A 17,135-nucleotide genomic window follows, 5' to 3' on the forward strand; every position below is an offset into this window, starting at 1 on the left:
TCAAGGATGAGCAGACTTTACTCAGGGCACAGGAAGGAAGAAAGGAAAGAAAGGTTCTTGGAGCCACATCTCACTGGCCTTTTGCAATTGGCCTTCATCCATTGTGCCTGCTTTGGGGAATCTGAAGGATCATGCATGGAAGGGCTGGCGCTCTGCAGGGGTGCATATTCAGGGTTGGTCATCCTTCTCCCTCACTGTACTTCTGATTAGAAAGGAGCAGGAACTCCACCCTCACAAGTGATCAAGAGCTTGTGTGTGAGGGCTTTACTGTGTATTCCCATTTCACCACACCATCCTCAGAGTGCTGCTTCCCAGGAATCTCAACACTAAAGTGGATTCCTACTGAGGATGTTTTCTTTTTTTTCTGGTACTGGGGATTGAACCCAGGGCTCTTGACCACAGAGCCACAACCCCAGCTCTTTTTGTATTTTATTTAGAGACAGAGTCTTTCTGAGTTGCTTAGGGCCTTGCTAAATTGCTGAGGCTGGCTTTGAAATAGTGATCCTCCTGCCTCAGCCTCCTAAGCCACTGGGATTACAGGCATGCACCACAGTGCCTGGCAAGATATCTTCTTTCTTCCAAGACTGATTTAGCTTCCTGATCTCCCCAAATGATAACACTGTTTCTTTTAAAATTATCATTCCCATAGACATGAATCTTCCCACATTCATATTATTGTGCAGGATATTGTTTAAAATCTTTCCATGAATAACAAACAGTAAAGCTCAGGTGCATTATTTTTTTCCTTTTCATGAATTGTCTTTTGTGAGCATTCTATGTTTGCAAAGGAGGAATGCTTTTGTGGGTTTGTTGCAAAGATGACCACAGTGCCACACTCAAGGCCAGCACAAGTCTTTAAGTGGGAAGAAATGAACTTGGACTTCAGTGCAATTCACTTTCTTTTGGCTTCCAAGCCATCACCTGGACCTCAGACCACCTCTCTGTCACCTAGTCGTCAAAGAATCTTTTCAAACTGTGAATCCTTGTCCTGATGATCTTGTTTGCTCCACAGAAATACAATTTAATGGAGGATTTTCAGGTACTGTAACTGGCCTGAAGAGCACATTGCAATGAAGGATCTGCTGGTCATACATCAGAGAGGGCAAAGGCCTATTGAAACTACTTCAAAAGGAGCTCTAGCTGAACTTTTATACAGATGTTGTAAACTGCTTTTCCTTGCATCCATAAGTTCTTGCCAAAAAGTATTTGGACTTTGTAGTTTCTAAGTCCTAATGATTGTCCTCTTCTTTGACCCTGGGGATTAACACAGTCTACTGCTTTTCATGGGTCTTCAGATATAGAGACACCTAAGATCTGCTTCTTAGTCAAAGATGGAATAGAAACTCATCAGCTCCAAATTCCTCACCATTCTGCTTCTCCACCTCAGTGCCTGCCTGAGAATTTCTCCCTCTCCTCAGTCTCAAGCCCATTTCCCCACACTTTGGAATCTACTCCCTTGCACCTCTTAGGAATCTTGCCCCATTGATTTCTCTCTCATTCTTTCTTGTGTCTTTACACTAGCCCACTCTGTTGCCTGTGTGGCTAATCACATAAACACGTGCAGATCCATCTCATCTGATTCCCTGTAGTTCCCTTTTAGTATTCAAAAATGATATGGCTTCATTTCTTTTTATTGGATCCCTCAGAACTTCAATTCCTCAAAATTGGATTTTGTCCTTAGCCAATATGGCTCTTATTTCTAATGGGACCAATAGCCCTCTAATGACACTTCCCTGTCATCTTACTTGATTTCTCTCCAACATTTAACACTGATGAACTCTCTATCCCTCTTAAAATTTTCTTTCCTCATTTTGTTTCTTCCTTCAGCTCTTTGTGCCTCTTCTTGGTCTTTTTCCAAGTGTGTCTTTCTCCTAACACCCTTAAATATTAATATTTATTTCAATAGTGACATCATGAACTTCTCATCAGTGTATTTCTCTTCTTTAACTCTTCCTGGACTGTCTCGTTTATTCCAACAGCTTAAAATCCACCTTTTTGTGATTGCCACTGAAGCCTTATCTCTCCCCTGGATTTCTCTCCTATGTTCCACATACATATGTTGAAGTGTCTAGGGGGTGGCCATACGAGCTCAACCCAGACATTTCAAACCTCTACCCCAAAGTATTCCTTCCCTTGCCAATGTTCTTCACTCTACTCTCTCTTTTGTGTTTCCTGGTACTCATTGGCTTCCTGGATTTATTCCCTTCCTTTGTCCTGCACAGTCAGTTGAATAATGAACTCATCAGTTGGGCCAGTCATGGCCTCTCTTTGCCATGTCTCTTCTATTTCCTTACCACCCTTGCTGCCCTTCAGGCTTCCATTATTATAGAGACTATTTTTTTTTCTGCTTCCTGATTCTATTCTTGCCCCTCACCCTCCATATCCCACACATACCATCTATTCACAAATGTGATCATGTCAGAACTCTTCAAGGTCTCTCGTTGCTTAGACCAGAGAGAACTATGGCCCATTGGCTAAATCTAGCCCACCATCCATCTTTATTAAAAGTTTTATTAGCAGACAGCTGTTCTCACTCATTTATGAATTGTGTGTGGCTTACTTACATGCAATGGTGGAGCAGAGTAGCTGTGAAGGAGATTATAGAGCCTGTAAAATCTAAGGTATTTATTACCTGGCCCTTTACAAAAAAAAGTCCATTTTGGAGTATGAATCAAATCTTCTTGCTATGGCACTAACGGCTCTCTAACACATGTTCTCTTTTGCCTCTCTAGGTTTTATTCTTTAATTCCCTCATCAATAGAAAACAATATAGGAATTGTGTGTGTGTGTGTGTGTGTGTGTGTGTGTGTGTGTGTGTGTGTGCACATGCACGCTCACACACACGCACACACATGCACACTCAGGGCTATATAACAGGTGGTTAAATGGGATGTACAACCAGGATACCTGGTTAAATTTTGGCTCTGCTACTAATTAGCTGTGTGATCCTGAGCAAGTTACTTAATCTTCCTGTGGTTTAGTTTCCCCACACATAAAATGGAACATAACTGTATTCTATTTTAGGCCAGCTGTGGCTGGTGGAGGAATACTGGATGAGATTTTATAAGGTTGTAGTTCAGATTTTCAATGCAGAGAACTTTGAAAATATATTTATTGTTTCAGAATTACATTTTATTTATCTGTAATATAGATCTCATATAATATAGTGCTCAAAATTGTCTTTTGGGTGAAAGTTCATGATGGTAGGGTATATCCAAATTCCTTTCTGAGAGCAATGTTATGCATATCAAACTGTTCACACTGGAATAAATCAACTTTCTTATCTCAACAGATTTATCTGATGTTTCGTAGTAACAAAAATTATATGCCAATGCAAGTGACAAAGAGATGAAAAAATAAAATTTAAAATTCATTTTAAAAGAGAAAGGATACCCTAAATGCATGTAAATGCTGTATCAAATGAGAAAGATCAAAACTATATAGTGTGTTAACGAACAGACTTTTAGCATGCACCCATTTCTGATTCTTTCATCTAAGTTCGTGGAACAATGAGTTTGTTTTACTCTCTTAAGGTGGGTAGGGTCATGATGAGCTGTGCCATTTGTTACTTCCTGGATGAAGGAAAGCACTGAATGACTGATTGGAGACTTGCCCTTTCTTCTCCTGTTAGAATGAGGAGGGCAACATGAGAGTGGTACCTCTGGTGGCCTGGATTACTGAGTCACTCTATGGAGGCAAGTTGCTCCAGAGTGTTGCCTGAACCTACATGAATTTTGTGACTAAGAAAGGAATTTTGTTGGCTTAAATTACATTGATTTGGGTTTATTGTTGTCATGGGAATAACCTGGCCTACTCTGGATTATTACTAAATAAAAGAATAGTGCCCTTCCCTCCTCTCTTATTCTTAGTAGGGCTAACTGGATGAACCTAGGTGGGTAGGTAGGAGAGCACGGTTGCCAGTACTGAGTCTTTTATGGAGCAGGCTAAGAAGCTGCTCCATTGTTCTATGCTGATGAAGAACGGGTGCCCCTTTGTGTTCAACTCCTGGTTGTTTTCCCTCGTTTAATTAGCAGTTTTTGTTATTGTACTTGTAAGGCGAAGCTTTAGGAGCAAAGGCCACGGCTTTAATGATAAATGCCTCCTCAAACATTGCCAACCTGAAAATAAAATAACATAAAACCTTGCAAATGAATGTGGTAGCAAGCTGCAAATGTCAATTCTGCCATTGTATGGATTTAAAATCAAATGTAAACAATGCTTGAGAAAACATTGACCTGAATCGAGTCTTTTTTCACACTAGTAATTAGTTCTCCAGCAGCAGGCTTTGGCTGAAAGCTGGGTCAGTGTCCCTCTTCCCCAAGACGCAGAGAAAATTCTCACTGTGGCCAAACCATGAGATGGGGCCCGTGGGGACATTATCTACTGCGGTTGCCACTTTGCCCACTTCTGGTAAAGGGCAAGTTTCTTGGCAAATGCTCCCCTACCTTGACTTGCAGAGCAAAAAGTGTGGGCAGCAATTACAGGAGGGAGACTGGAGGAGGGATGATGGAGACACAGCCGTGAATCAGCTGAAATTCTCACAATCAGATGGCACAATTAACCAGTGCTTGGAATATTGAAACTAGAGAGCTGTTTTAATTTAAAATTAGTGTAATGACCATACTATTAGATTCCTCCTCCTCCTCCTCCTCCTCCTCCTTCTCCTCCTCCTCTTCCTCCTTCTCTTCCTCCTCCTCCTCCTCCTTTTTGTTCATATTCTGGGACACAGTGCTGACTATGAACCCAAACTACCTGAGGGTTTTGTATTTTGATTTTCATTTTACAGCTGCTTTAGTCGTCAGAACTTTTGAAGACACATTTTTTTTTCCTGATTCAGAAACAATGGATAAAATTCAAGACTAAATTCCTGGTTTGAATTTCCCATGGTGAGCCCTGTCACTTGAGGGCCTGAGAAACAGATGTCAAATGGTGTATGAAAAGCACAAACCAGTTAATAAATGAGAACTTGAGTCCCTGGAACTATTACTCAGAGCTGTATACAGATTCTGACCTGTCCTTATAAAGATCCTTGTCATTTAACAGCTTATTGGACAGCCTTGGGTCAGGAAAATATTCTCAGACCATCAAGAAAATTTTCTCCTCTGTTTCTAACTCAAAGAACTCAAAGAAAAGAAGACTCTACTTAATGAGGTGGGAAAAATCACTTAAAAATCAAATAAATACACAAGATTTTTAGTATTAACAATTTATTATTATAGTATTCACTAACCTTAAGCCAGGCTGGCTAGAAATGTTCTCTAGAGTGCTAGGCAGAAAGAATTTAATGATTTCAGTTTAATTCCCTGTTGCACTGAAGTCCATTCTGGAATGAGAAAATTCAAAAACATCAACATACATTATATTAAAGGTCTGAGTCTCAAAAGCAACTCTATAATCTCTAGTTGGAAAAACAAAGTATCTGAAAATGTGTCCCGAGTCTACAGAAACTTCATCAGGATTGAACCAGGCTAATATTATCCATGGTCGGCACCTCGGTTATGACAGTAAATTAAAATACCATTCTTTGCCTTAACAAGAAAAATGAATAAGAAGAATAAGAAATTTAAGTGACTTTGCCAGATCAATTCTTTAGCTCGATTTTCCACAATTGCTTCCTTTGCTGAGGCCTTAAATCTGATACCCTTCAGCTAGGAAAGACAGAGAAGAAGATGACTCTTACCTGTCTGCAGCATTTTTCTCTCTTTTAATCCTTCTGGACTTTGCTCATCATTTTTTTCAGGTCATTACATCCCTTCTGGATTAATTTCTTTCATATCCCATTGGCTGGGCTGCCAAAACTCATTTCTTCATTACTGTTCTTTGCTTAAGGGTGGCAGTTGCTGAATCCTCTGCCACATCCCCTTTGATCTGCCTTGGATTTTATTTTTTTATAACATCATCTATTTCTTTTTTTCTCCTTTGTTTATCCCAGTGGCAGAAAAAGAGGATTAATTATTTCTATGAAGCTAGCACTTCTCTTTGTGTCAAAGTGCTGGCAAACGGAACACAATTACCTTAAGAAAGAACATGTCTCTGTAAGTTGGGATTTAGGTTCTATAAATTGGGCATTGAATTCACTGAGAATAGGATCCTCTCCTCTGTTTGGAAATTCTCTTGGAAGAGTCAATCTAACAGTGACAAGTGTCTGGAGATCTAAGTCCAACTACTAAACAAACCTGATTCTCATTCTCCCTGATCCAGTATTCTACTTTTGGTCCTATTAAAATGCATAGGGTTCCCAGACTGGTAGCCATTTCCCCATCTCTGAGCTTTTGAACTTATATTCTCTCATTTGGAATGTCCTTCTCCTTTGTCTACTTGGGAAACTCCTCAAAGTGTTTTAAAGACTCAGTCCCTCTGTGAACTTTTACCTATTTTGCCAGAATCCTGCAGCTTCGTTTTTTGCTAACTCATTGCACTACTTCATGTGTGCTTACCATGTCAATGTCAGTTTTACTTGCCTGGGACATCTACCAGGTTTTGAGCTGCACAAGGACAAGATCTCTATCGTTTCTTTTTTTGGGATCTTCATATCATATTAAAGAATCTGGTACGTGACAGTGGCTCAAAAAATATTATGTACTCAGCTAAGTTAATGAATAAATGAATGTGTTGTAAAATAATTCAAGACTTCTCATTAGTTGCAAGGCATAAATTATGAATCACTCTAGTTTTATTTTTCTTCTTGGTAGGCAATAAGAGTATTCTCAAATGCAGGTACTTAATAGTTGTTACTGCAGTCATTTTAATTAGTTAAGACTCATGCTTTGAACAATATGAATTGATTATTTATACAGTCTAAAAGTTTCAGATGTCTGTGACTTCTTTTTTTGTAATTTTAGAGAGATTCTCATAATTTTCCTTAGATGCCTCACTTCTGTTGATTTTCTGGAGAATAAGAAGGATTAAGATTCGGTTTACTTTTAGAAAGTTATTTCTCTAGTCCCCCTGCAAAAAGTTGCACTAACAGTCTAACAGTTTGAATTTATCAAGGTAGTGCTGGGTTAAAAACTGAAGTCATAATATATATGCACAATAGTTTCCCCACATTTCTCTATATTTTATTATGAACATTATACCATATTATCAAACATTCTTGGTAACTATTATCATTGAGTATATAATACATTCTTGTGTGGTTGTGCCTGTGACCATTTCTTCAACTCTTTAATCATTTATTGTTTTAGTCATCTTTTTTTGCCACTGTCACCAAAAGATCTGACAAAAATAACATATAGGAGGAAAACTTTATTTGAAGCTCACAGTTTCAGAGGTCTCAGTGCATAGATGGTCAGCATCATTCCTCTGAGCCTGAGTCAAGGAAGAAGAGTGTGGTAGAGAAAGCAGGTCAGGATGTGGCCACCAGGAAGGAGAGAGAGAGAGAGAGAGAGAGAGAGAGAGAGAGAGAGAGAGAGAGAGAGAGAAAGGGAAAATGAGCCCTAAAAGCATGCTCCCAGTGATCCACATCCTCTATCTGCCTACAGTTACCACCCAGTTAATCCCTATCAGCAGTTTAATGCACTGATTAGGTTAAAACTCTCATAACCCAATCATTTCACTTCTGAACTTTTTTGTATTGTCTCACACATGAGCTATTACTGGAGACCTCATATTTAAACCATAACAATTCAAATTGAAGTTAAGTATTTTTTCATTAAATGTGTGCAGGTGTGAGTATTTTTATTTATAATTCTGTTTGTACTGTATCATGATGTTAAATGAATAACTTATAATTGATCAAGGTCAAGAGAGTTTGAATGCCACTGACTTATTTTTATAGGATTGTTATGGAACTACTTACTCCCCTGTAAGATTTTTCTTACAAGGGCAAACCAGGACCGAAAAGTTTTACAAGTTTAAGGTATGTATGTAAAAGTTAGGATAGTCCTACCATAGGATACTTAGGTATGTGATAGATAAACATAACATACTCGATTTTATCATCTGACTTACAGAAACTACTTAGTTTTAAACTCACTGTCCTGACTTCCATTAGCCTCCTGACTTGTTCAGCCTCCCTGAGTCCTTGGCCCCCTGACATTTCTTATGGAAGATAAGAAGAGGGGCTCAAGGCAATGAACTCAGTGCAACATTGTCAAGTGTTGTTTTCAACCTCTGATCTCCCAGTCAGTATTCTCTGCTGTCATTCCTACTGTACTCCATCTATTGTCAGGATTGAGTCGTGTCTCAGAGATGATCACCTTCACTTAAAGAACCCAGAATAGTGTTCCTTGCTTTAAACAATTCTGACCTATATTTCTGAACAGCAATATGATTAATGATACAGAAGATGAATATCTTGAGAATACCTGAATTTTATTTTGCTATTATAATAACACCTTGCACACCTCACTGACACATGGCCTGATATCTTCTCTTGTATTAGTTTTCCACAATTTAACTTTGTGATTCACCATTTCTAATGTTCGTAATTTACAGTAATGAGCCATGGGCTGACACCCTGGCTGGGTGAGACAGAGGCAACTTTCAATCTACAGCAAGTGGCAAAGAGTACTTGAGGGATACATTTTCTGCATTCTGAAAGCATCTTAATGATACTAAGTGGTCTGACTATTTAGAGGAAGTTCAAAGGCACTGAATCAATTGTACATCATTAAAAAAATACGATACTTAAGACTTGGGAGCTGAAGGAATGATATCTGATCTCCTATTTCATGGAATGAAAAGACAGAAGAGGTGGTCAGGACACAAGTGTTGAAGTGATGCTTTTGCTCCCTGGACACATGGGGTAAATGTATATTTTGTTATACATTGAAGACTGGATTCCAAAGGCCACCTGGACAAGGGTGAGGAAATCCACCCATGCTGGGAATCTTGGGATATGACAACTTACTATCGATTCGGATGTCTTATATTTAACACACATTTAGCTGAACACTACTTTGTATTTACTTTTTGTATACAAACACACACACACACACACACATATATCAGATAGAAAATACATGTTTCTAAAAGCTTTTTCTTTTTTTTAACAATGGGAACTGGGCCTTTCATAAAAAATTATTTCTTTTGTGATAATGACAATGAAAATCTATAGTTATTAAAACATACATCATCACTATGCAGATTGAAATACTCAGTTCAGAGGGCTGATTTCTTCATGTAAGAACATCAGCCATCAATTTGATGAATTGCATTTTCGTTTTTCTCAGAGTGAATTGCATTTTCCTATTTCTTCAATATGGCTTCATTATTAAATGGAATAAGGAATTCTAGTGCCGGGAAACTCCTGTCAGCTATTTGTAGATCTGCATCTATGGTTTTCTCTAGTATCCACAGAAGGCATCTGAGTAGCTACTTAGTGGAAGAAACCTGGCCATTGGTTTCAGACAGGATGGAGTTGAAGTCTGACCTTGTCCCTGAGTCAGTGCCTCAGGACAAGTCACTTCATTCTCTAACAACTACTTTCTTCTCTTGTGCAAAGAGCACAATATTGTTCCTGGCTGTGTTCTTGTGAAAATTAAATGTCTTCTATGAGCAAATTGCCCAACGCAAGCCCTGCTGGGGGCAGAGACTCAGGGAATAGTAGCAAAGAGCCCGGAGATCTTCTCAGGTCACACTTCTCTGTGGTCTCTACTTATCCAAGGGCCCCATGCAGAAGGTGCTTTGCTGCCTCCATATTGGGCACCTGCCACTATTGCCTTATTTGCTAGTTCAAGACTATTGCATCAGTTCCCTTAAGATGGCACACAGAACTGGGCATGGTGGCTTGGAAAACCAAGGCAGGAGGATCCCAAGTTCAAAGCCAGCCTCAGCAAAAGTGAGCCACTAAGCAACTCAGTGTGACCCTGTCTCTAAATAAAATGCAAAATAGGGCTGGGGACATGGCTCAGTGGTTGAGTGCCCCTGAGTTCAATCCCTCCTACCACCCCCCACAAATGTCACATAGACCTAAAGGCAGCTCAGAGTCAGTTGTGACCCCTTGATAGCTACACAGCAAAGCTGTCCTTTCTGAAACCCCTTCTCAGAATTTTCCTCCTTTGCCTTGCCATGGTTTCCTTGACCTACTTCACACTCCTACATAAGCAACATTCTTTTTCTTCCTGTGCTGAAGGATGAGGTAGACTAAAAGGGAACTGGCTCCGTTGTGTAAAATATATTCCCCTTCCCTTTTGCCCATAGATATTATAAGGACTATGAAAGTATGGAACCCAGAACTGATCATGTCTATCATCTGACAGACTGGAGAAGGACTGAATGTAGAAGTAGAATACTGGTGGACGACTCTCTTGCCTACCTGTAAATCAGCCTTGTTATTACAAATCTGGTCTTGCTTCCCTTGTTTAAGAGATGAGAACTTGAGGAAATGTGATTCCTATGATCCTGTGATACGATATGAAAAAATACACCCCCACACATTTCAGTGCTTGGGATCAAACCCAGAGCTTCATGCATGACAGGACAGCCCTCTACCACTGAGCTACATCCCCAACCCAGATGATATGATATAAGTCAGTCCTCATTCACAGAGCCATACTTATGAATTCACCTTCTCACTAAAATTTATTTGTAATAAAAGTCAATTCTCCCAGTGCTTCTCCAGTTATTCACAGTCATATGCAAAGCATGAGAGAGCAAAGTCCCCCCAAGTACAAGTTACCATAAATGGAGGTTAAACAAGGTTTCCCTCTCTTCTTGTTTCCACTCCCACAGAAGTGAGCAGAAGATGAAGACAGTCAGAGGAAATATGGGGTAGAGCAAGAAGTCTGGCTATGGGGCCAGTGGTATGGGATTTGAATCCCCACTCACACCTACCTGTGAGTGGGGCAGCTTCAGGAAAGTCACTAAACATTTCTGGGCCTCATTTTCTCTTTCTCAAAACAAAGAAAATGGAGTCTGCCTACCTGAGTTTTTGTTAGGATATGATCTCTTTATATATAAATAAAGTACCAATAAATGCACCTATATGCATACACACATATATATCCTTAGGAGAAATGGTTCAGTATTGACTTACACAATGCTTTAGTGTTCCTGGAGACTTTACAGAAGACCATGAATAATGAATAATGATATTTGTGTGCATTTGTGTTTTTATGTATGTGTATATAGATAGATAGGTAAGGAGATATTCCGGTGGACACATAGGTAGGGAATAATAAATAGACCTTGGCTTCAGTTTTGTTTTCATTAATAGGGTCCACTGAATGCGTGAACTGAGAAAAGTTATTTTACCTCTATGCCCCATGATTCCCTAATGGGGTAAGGTTGGGGTCAAGGTGTTGGTCTGTGTGAGTCTGCTTTTTGTCACTGTGACCAAAATACCCACAACAACAATTTAGAGGAGGAAAAATCCATTTTGGCTCATAGTTTCACAGGATCAGTTCACGGTTAGGCGATTCCATTATCCTGAGTTCAAGGTGGGCAGAACATCATGGAGGATGAGCCTGACTAAGGAAAGTCACTCACTTCCTGGCAGCTGGGAAAAAGAGAGAGAGAGAAGGAGGAGCCAAAGGGACAATATAATCCCCAAGGGCACGCCCCCAGGTGGCCCACCTCCTCCAGCCACGCCCCATCTGCCTACAGTTGCCACCAGTACAGTAGTCCTTCCAAATTATTATTATTTTTTTTTTAAAGAGAGAGTGGGAGAGAGAGAGAGAGAGAGAGAGAGAGAGAGAGAGAGAGAGAGAATGAGAATTTTTTAATGTTTATTTTTTAGTTCTCAGCGGACACAACATCTTTGTTTGTATGTGGTGCTGAGGATCTAACCCAGGCCCCACGCATGCCAGGCAAGCGTGCAACTGCCGCAACCGCTTGAGCCACATCCCCAGCCTCCAAATTATTAATTTTAATAGGTCAAGTCACCAATTAGGTTACAGTTCTATCATTTTAACTTTTGCATTTACATTGGAGCTTTTGTGGAACACCCCACATTGTTATCCAAACCATAACAGTGTTAAACTTGTCCACAACAACTTCTAGTTATGGGGATAAAAGAAGTTTAACAGACATGAACTTCTAAAGCTCTCATAGTGGAAGACATTATTACTTGGCTCCTGACCAGGCAGTGGGAGTAATCAGAAGGCTGGGGGCTCTAGTATACAGTGGAATGTTTGAATCCACTGTTCATTCATTGATTTATTTTCCAACATTTCAACAAACTTACATCAAAACTGATTGTGTCTGGGCCTATGCAACATACCAAGATACACATGAAGAAGCAGGATCCATCGCTTAAAAAGTTGACTAGGGAAGGAGGCAAATATGCTCTCTAAATTTAGAATAGATGTACCCCAGGCTTCTAGTCTCCTATCAGACCCAAATTCTTCACATGGCCTTAGGTCCATATCACGTGATGGTGTGGGCTCTTCTCTGCTCATGCCAGTTGTGTATTTGTGTGTGTTTGTGCATGTGTGTGAATGGATAATAGTGTGTCCAGAGGTAGGACAGGGGATTAATGGATCCTTGTACTCTCACTTCATGTAGTCTCCTCTATGGTCCTCCTTCATTCATACCTATTTCCTTGAAGTCTCATATATGTTGTAGCCCTTTCTCTGGGATCTTAATCATATTGCCTCAGGCCTAGTATACCAGGATGTGGAAATTCATTCAAGTCCAGATAATTCCTGAGAGTTTAGTGTTAGTTGAACAGATGTATGCACTTCAAATGCACCTTCATGGAACATGCTGGGCTCTTTTTGTGTCCAAAGGCCAGCAGTCCCAGCCTAAATGAACCTATTCACATTATTCCCTCAGATAATTATTTATCTAGCAACTTTTCTCTGGTGTTACATGAAAGTGTTGTTTAGACAATGTGGATATATGAGACAAAAAAATATTATTTTAAAGTGTTAAAATTTTGCAACTGCTTTTTCAGACACCCTTGATGGCATATGTAAAGTAGGGAGGATAACTGCAGACTTCCCTGGAATTTCTTTGTCACAGGATTTAAGTAATCATGGAATCTGGCTTAAAATAGCCATAAACACTTAATAATCATATGTGCTGAATCTTTTCCTTACATATGAGGCCAAAGTGATGAAATAAATTCCTAATGTTTAGATTATTCCTATAAAATATGATGCAATTTGATTACAATAAAATTGTGTTTTCTGATCTCATCCCCCTATCTTCCCTCTTTTGAGTATCTTCTCAACAATTTGAGGTTATTTTTGCATTCATCTCTTCTTTCATGCATTTGTTTATTTGTTAGTATGACTTGAAAATTTACCATGTGCAAGGTATTATCATAACTACAATCCCTTTCTAAAATCCCTTTCCTAGAACATGTCCATTTGAAATAAAGAAAGTAGATATCCTGATGTGGAGTATTTCTGGTAGTTTTTAGTATTAAATGTTAAATTCTAGAAAATTATTTGTTACTAAATGTATCAGATGTTTCTCTCTCAGTCTATAAAAGATAAAGTGCCTTAGCCAAAGCAGGGTTGAAATTTCTATTCTAATACCTGTTAGTTTTAGGATACTATCTTCCCCTAGTTTCTGGCAGGATAGTGAGAAGGAAGTTTGGGCATTGAAGACAGACTTGCTGAAGCTAAACTCTGGCTTTGCCACTTTCTACCTAGAAAACCAGGTAAGATGTCTAACTCCTGTATACCTCTATTTTACTACCTATAAAATGGAAATAATGATATTTGCTCTTGGCGCTTTTCTGGATATCAAGTGAAAAGTTCTCTACAGCTGTTTGAGTAGCACCTGGACCACAAGAAATATTTAATAGATGCCAATTGTTACCATTGGTATTGTTAGTGTTCAATTTCTTTGATTCCTGGATTGATTTGTTAACATGTTGGGTATTTTTGCAAAAATTTTAGATTTCCACTAATATACTTGTTTGGATAATAGAGAGCACATGGGTTAATTATTCTTCAAGCCTTAGAGCCAAGATAGGGCCATAGAATTGAAAGATTTTTACCTCCACCAATAAAGGCTGGGAGTGTTACTTTTAGCAGCTGTACTCTAAGAACAGATATACTAAGCTACAAAAACTAGGTTTGGTAAAATGGAAACAAAGAATAAACTATGTTCGTATTTCTATTTTTTTGGAGTGGTGGGTGATTACCAGGGATTGAACTTGGGCACTTGACCACTGAGCCACATCCCCAGCCCAAATATTGTCTCACTGAGTTGCTTAGTACCTCACTTTTCCTGATGGTGGCTTTGAACTCGTGATCCTCCTGTCTCAGCCTCTGAGTCAATGGGATTACAGGTGTGCACCACCATGCCTGGCTCATGTTCTTATATTAAGAAATGTAGCCAGGTGTAGTGACATAGGCCTATGATCCCAGTTGATTTGGGAGACTGAGGCAGGAGGATAACAAGTTCTAAGCCTGCCTTGGCAATTAGCAAAGCCATAAACAACTTTGTGAGACCTTGTCTCAAAATAAAAAGTTAAAATGGCTGGGGCTATAACTCAGTGGTAGAGTACCCCTGGGTTCAACTCCCAGTATCAAATAAAAAAAGAATATACTGATGATTTTTGTAAACTTAGTATTCTGTCAGAATCCCCTGGGAGATTTTTAATGATACAGGTTGATTAAATGCACTCTATTTTGGACCTAATAAATTAGAATCTCTTGGAATTTCTATTTTAAGTATCCCCACCCTAGTATTTTGTAGATAGCAAGCTCAATACCAGCATTTGGGTATCAACATGTGGAGGAGGTTAAAATGCCAATATTAGGTAGATGTGCTGCACTTGGGGAAAAGAATATTTCCTGCTTTATCTGGTCTTTGTTGAAAGCATCCTGGGGCCCATTTGCCCCCATTTCTGGATGTGTAACATCAGAGGGCTAAGAGGAAAGAGAGAAATTGAGGGGCTATTGAAATTTGTGTGATGACCTCTTGTGAATCTCTTGAAACTTTATCTTAGAGCTCAGAAGATGTCTCATCTCCCACTGAAACAACAATCCCTGGCTCTAGCTCATGGTTATGGAACCTGGTTTAACAAAAAACACTGGGCAGGGGCTGGGGTTGTGGTTCAGTCATAGAGCGCTTGCCTAGTACGCATGAGGCATGGGATTCGATCCCCAGCATTACATAAAAAAAAAACTAAATATACAAAATAAAGGTATTGTGAGCATCTACTAAACAATAACAAAAACCCCCCAAAACCCCAAAAATTGAAAAACCAAAGCAAATCACTATTGCCTTAAGAAAACTTTTGCTTGAATGCTGTAGATACTTTATTTCATAGCTGAAAATGAATCATTTTTTGCTTTGACTATGTGGAAGCATAGGGCCAAGATATAGCTTATTTTTCAAAAGTATAGTGCTAGATAGTCTGCCAGGCATTTTGTATTTGTCTCACTCTGGGACTCTATGTCACTTTTCTTACCTTTATGTACTCTTAAATTTTAATCTACTACATATAATATAAAACTTAAACTCCTGTCTAGGAACTCATTTTTTTTTTAGTTGTAGATGGACACAATACCTTTATTTATTTATTTTTATGTGGTGCTGAAGATCAAACCCAGTGCCTCAAACGTGCTAGGCAAGCGCTCTATCACTAAGCTACAAACTAAGCCCATTTGGGGGGTTTTGAACTTCTAGATAAATATAAGCTATGCAATTGGCACAGAAAATATTATTCTTGCCCTTAAGAGTCCACAATATAGTGACTAGAGATTCACAGAAACACATACACACACACACACACACACACACACACACACACACACACACACTTGCAATGCTGTTTTGTAAGTGTTGTTGAGGTATTGAGGGGACGTAGCATTACAAGGGGCAGCTGAGGAAGTGTCACCAATTTGTTTGATAGCACTTATTCTGTGCCTGTTCTGAGCCACCAGTTCTTCTCAGGACTTGTACAGATTCAGCTTGACCTGACTGCAGCCATCTTGAGTCACAGCTGCCATGGCTACCCCTGAATAACGCTGTTTGGTTTTCCTCACATGGTTCACCAGCACACTAACGATAGAATTAGAATGGTATGTGCAGCCCTGTGGCTGGGCACTCCTGCCATCAGTGCCAGGAATCTGCCTGCCATCCTTGATCTTAGCTTCAAATAAACCAGGCCCATTTTGTCTTGCATGCAGTTGCTTTTGCCCTAATCTGGCTCAAAGTGGTTTTGTAGCTGCCCAGACCACGATTCTGTCAGTAAGTCCTCAATATCTGCACTCTGGGCAATCCTGGATCTGTCTGCCTCTTTCTGCCATCACAGGGCATCTTGGGGTTGGTTTTCATACCCTGAGACTGGGTTGTTCTGGAACAACCCTGAATATCATCCTGCCTTAAACTCAAAGAACTTAAGCCTACAGAAAAGACAAATATGTATATGAAGAACCATAATAAAATGTGATTCATTTTAAAACTGAGGCTATAAAAAATTCTGTGAAAGCACAGATGAGGGGCAATTAATTATAGCTGGGATGGGAAGTCTCAAGGAGAGAGAGTTACAGAGAGGTGATGACATTTCAGCTTGATCTTATGCATAACAAATGACTTCCTATAAGATATTTTCCACCTGTTTTGAATTAACTAAAATGATTAGGTCTTAGATTTGTATAAAGGTCATCTCTACTAGAATGGAGAAAGTGGCTTGCTCTTGTAAAATAATCATTTAAAATGTATCAGCCTGATTTTGAAGGGCTACCAGAATGAATTAGATCTAAAGTTCCTAAGAAGGAAGGTTTTGAAACTGAGATGGGGACAAATTGTCATGGAGTTGATAAAAAAAAATGCTAATAAATAAATAAATATTTATACCCAATATAATTCATATAAATAATAATGCTAGCTTCCTACTATAATACATTGCCTTTTAGTTTGTGCTTGACTGACTTAAGCCTAACTATAGGGGGGAAAACACCAACTAATGAGATAAACAGAAACTTTGCTAATTAATTCTCGGTGGCAAAATCAAAGCTATGTGTTTTCCAAACCTACTTTATTTTCCTTTTGGATTTATTGCTGGACTCTGTTTCCCATTACCCTTTCTATATCCAGAACTGGCCAATAAAATCTTCCATGCTTGCTCTTTTACTCTCTCCCTTTCCCTTCCATGGGGGCTCAGAGAGTCACTGTTGAAGACAGTGGTGTCAGGGATGGGAGAATGTGAGTCCCTGGGGCACAATTAGAAGTGTTGCCTGGAACGTCTATTTAACCAGAAGCACATGCACTAGACTTTGCAT

General features: G+C 39.3%; 1 protein-coding gene across 1 annotated transcript in view; it reads left to right on the plus strand.

Annotated features, from left to right (window-relative positions):
• Rbm12b (RNA binding motif protein 12B) overlaps positions 1-17,135 on the plus strand; it is a 355,955-nt gene that overhangs the window by 322,250 nt on the left and 16,570 nt on the right. The gene's annotated exons all lie outside the window — the stretch shown is intronic.

Source organism: Ictidomys tridecemlineatus, chromosome 7 (assembly GCF_052094955.1).
Source record: "Ictidomys tridecemlineatus isolate mIctTri1 chromosome 7, mIctTri1.hap1, whole genome shotgun sequence".
NCBI lineage: Eukaryota > Metazoa > Chordata > Mammalia > Rodentia > Sciuridae > Ictidomys > Ictidomys tridecemlineatus.